General features: G+C 33.1%; 1 long non-coding RNA gene across 1 annotated transcript; it reads left to right on the top strand.

Annotated features, from left to right (window-relative positions):
- The first annotated feature begins 1404 nt into the window (after positions 1-1404).
- On the top strand, positions 1405-2397 carry LOC124895328. Its single transcript, XR_007051661.1, has 2 exons — positions 1405-1566; positions 2095-2397. It is a non-coding gene; the product is annotated as an uncharacterized LOC124895328 (long non-coding RNA).
- The last annotated feature ends 1599 nt before the right edge of the window (positions 2398-3996 follow it).

The following is a 3996-nucleotide window of genomic DNA, read 5'->3' as shown; positions in this document are numbered from 1 at the left end:
AAATAAGGTCGTATAAATCAATAAAATACAAATTCATATCTTAAATAGTAACAAATACAACACTCTACATATACATATAAATGAATAACAAATACATAATATGTATCTTAAACATTAAAAAAAAATACTAAAAATACATATGTTACCTACTAAAAAAAATATAAGCATAATCATATTTATATAAAAAATACATATACCTGCAGATAATCCATAAGTAAAATACAAATACAAATATCTCTTCTACTTTATCTTCTTCAGATTCATATTCAGGAGAACTTATATCAACAGGACTTGATATTTGACTTGATTCTCCCATTTCGTTTGACTTCCTCTTTTTCGCAGATCTTTGCATTTTTTGAAGTTTTGGAGACGAAAGTTTTCTCAATCCTTTTCGTTTCAAAATGTTCGCAATCTTCTCTAGATCATTAGAAACTTTGATCTCACATTTTCTATGCTCACTTCTCTTTTCGACTAAATAGGCGTAGAAATCAATTTAAGATCTTCATCCTGTGTTAAACCAAGACTAAATGATGGTGGATTATCATAAACTAAATTCACAGGTGGTATACGTCTATTTTAACTTCTACGGTATGTGTGTGTTCTACCATTATAGAATACCTCCACAATCTTTCAACAAAAACATTCACAACACCTGCTCACCCCCCCCCCCCCCCCCCCAAAAAAAAAACCAAAATAAAGTTGAACAAAAAAATATAAAATATAGAAATTATATAGAAGAGATAACATGCAATAACTGTGAATTGATATTTTCCTTATTTGATGAACAACAATATTTATCTACAATTTGAGAAAAAAAAAGACGAAAATTGAAAAAAAAAAAAAGTCATAATACATAAATATGCACTTTAACTTGACACAAAATCACATCTATGACCTTCAACTTTGGGTGTGCACAAGTAGGCACTTAAACTTATATAAAGTTGAACAAGTAAGCACACATGTCCTACGTGGCATAATACACATAGGATGCCACGTAGGACAAAAATTATCCACGTAGGATGCCACATAGGACATATGTGTCTACTTGTTCAACTTTATACAAGTTTAAATATCTACTTGTGCACACCCAAAGTTGGAGGTCATATATGTGATTTGATGTCAAGCTAAAAGCCTATTTATGTAGTCTGCCAAAAGAAAAAAGAAGATACGGTTAGATTGGAGAGAAGTGAATAGTGGAGTGAAAATAGGAAAGAGACAAAGTTAATGGAGTGAAACACAGTGAGGTTGAATTATTGGGCAAAATAATTCTGCTTTTGCTATAAAATAAAATTTATAAAAGTCTTGATATTTATTGTAATTATGATCTTAATTTTGTCACTTCCTATAATTTTTGCTAATCTAAAAACAATATAGTGATATATGTTTCCTCTATAAATAGTTCCTCGTGACAAGCTTATTTTCACACCAATCAAAAAACAAGAACAAGTATATCTGTAGTTCAAATTAATTAGCTCTCTCTCAATGGCAATGAAAGTTGTTGTAGTGGTGTTCGTTCCAATGCTTGTGATGACAGAGCACAATGCTATGGCTAGTTCAATAACAACGGTAACTGACTAACACTTCTTGGTTTTGTAGTCACTTGCATTCATCCTGTGTTTTTACTTTATCTTCTATCATGGACGGACAACTCAATAAAATTAATGTCCTAAAATCAAATATTGATATAAGAAGCTTGCTAGCTCCTTATTAGTCCCGAAACATCTTACCATATTTTTCTTTTCTTTAAATTAATTACATAATATTCCACTTCTTAACAATAACCCCTAGATACATGCGATTATATATCCGGACACCTCAACCATGTATCTCTGAATGTCTTAATATGCGCATCTGCATATATATGAAGTGTTACTTTTCTACAATGTATCTGCAACACCACAATGTCTCAGTGTCTTTTTTTAATGGTACATTATGTAATAATGAAAAAATATGGGAGAGGGAGTAATTAGTTTCTATAGTAATGCGATGTATATTGTTTACCCTTTATTTTATCTTCTATGGGTGGCTCAGTAAAATTAATAGCCCCGTGTATAAACAAGATCGACTCATTAATTTTTTTGGTTAATTTTGCAGATGAGGAGATGTTTGGAGCTTGCATGAAAAACTGTTCTAGCAACCATTGCGCCATTGGTGGCAATATTGCTCTAGAGAAAGCTTAAGAAAACGCATTAATTTGCTCCAAGAAATTATGGCCACAAAGTATGTGTCTTATAACACTATGTTATGTACTAAGCTACTAAATACTTTTGTTGTTGTAATTTTCTAAATTACGTATTTGTGTTGTGTATTGAATTTGTGATTTTCTAAGTTATGTATTTGTGTTGTGTACTGAATAAAATTCTAGTGCTTCCTGTTAATGCACTAGAGAAGTGTTAATTCCTTCTTTTTTGTTTACTCAATATCCATGACATTAATTTAGCAATCTTTTTATGGAAACAAAATCGTATGTGATCGTTATCAATTGAATAGAAGTCTAGTGCGTCGTTGTTAGGGAAAGGAAACACATATATGAGTTCAACCTATTTCCACCTATGTGGAAATTTTATTGTAACACCCCGTACTTTCGGGCTAGAATTTAGACCGTCATTTCTACGCATAGAGGTCCGAACTAAATTATCCTTGTTAATATAGGTGTGGTGATCGCTCCTATTGTAACGCCCCATGAATTTCTCGACTCGATTTCATTCTAGTGACATGGTTGAGGGGCTAACAACTAGAATTTTTTTTTCTAAGTGTAGAATAGAGACAGTCTCATTTTGAACTTTCAATCTTTGGTTAATTATTTCGTGATCTTCCCGACTCCCAATTTTCGATTTTCAAGTAACGTTACGATGGGGCAAAGCAAGAGTACGCCTCGGGTGAGTTTCGGAATTTTTAGACGAGCTTAAGGTCATATTTGGGTTGGCAAAACAGTAGCAAAAGGCGTTAAGGGGGCGCCGCCCAGGTCCCTCCCCCGCTCTAAGGGGGGCGACGCCTCAGTCTTACCCCCGTTATAAGCAGGGCACCGCCCTGGCAACTCCTTTTGGGCTAAATTTCAGCATCTCCTCTCCGACTCGTTAAGGGTAAATTGGGTAATTCCCAACCCTTTATTAACCTTAACACAGGATTTAATCCCAAACACACCAAAATACCATCATATTCATCTAAAATCCACAAGAACACTCTCTAGGATTTCAAACTCATAATTCAAATAACTCAAGATTCAACCGTAGGTTTTAGAAGATAATTTTAGAATCCCCAATCAGTAAGCTTCAAGAATCATCCATTATTCTTCGAAATCGAGGTACACGGGGTTTTCCTAAAATCTCATGGGCATAGAATTCATGTTTTAAGACTGGGGTTTTGAAATTTATGAATATAATCATGTTTTAGAAGTTTTGACGGTATTGTTTTGGTCTTTAGACCTTTCCCCCAAATTGATTTGAAATTATGTATATATGTATGTATGTGTTCAACAATGATTATTCAATTGAGAGCATGAATTATAATGAATCCCTCTCTTGTTATGAGTTTTCACATCTTCGTATGATATGAATTGTTATGTATGCGTTTTGAAAAGCATGATATGAAATACTTTGGCTTTTGCTATGTTTTGAATATGATTTTTGAACACGAAAGAGAGGGTTGTGAATGTTGAATAAACATGTAATGAAAGAGTGCATGGTTTTTGCCAAAAGCACATGACCACCATGTTTTTTATGAAAGTTTTTGCATGGTTTTGACTTGAGTTTTGGAACATGAAATCTCTTATGTAAATTACATGTTTGGGTGGTCTGAAACTATATTTTTATGAAAGATCATGTTTATGACATTATGGCTCAGAAATAGGACTTGCAAGTCTTGGTATGACGATATCAAACTCATAAAATGCCATAACAGACACAGACTAATACAAAAATTAGACTTTATCAAATTTACATGTTTTAGAACTTCAGAATGATGCATGTTCAGAAAAGGCTAAAATAGGGCATAAAG

Source organism: Capsicum annuum, unplaced genomic scaffold, assembly GCF_002878395.1.
Source record: "Capsicum annuum cultivar UCD-10X-F1 unplaced genomic scaffold, UCD10Xv1.1 ctg81349, whole genome shotgun sequence".
Classification (NCBI taxonomy): Eukaryota; Viridiplantae; Streptophyta; class Magnoliopsida; order Solanales; family Solanaceae; genus Capsicum; species Capsicum annuum.
This window is presented reverse-complemented; position numbering and strand designations above follow the sequence as displayed.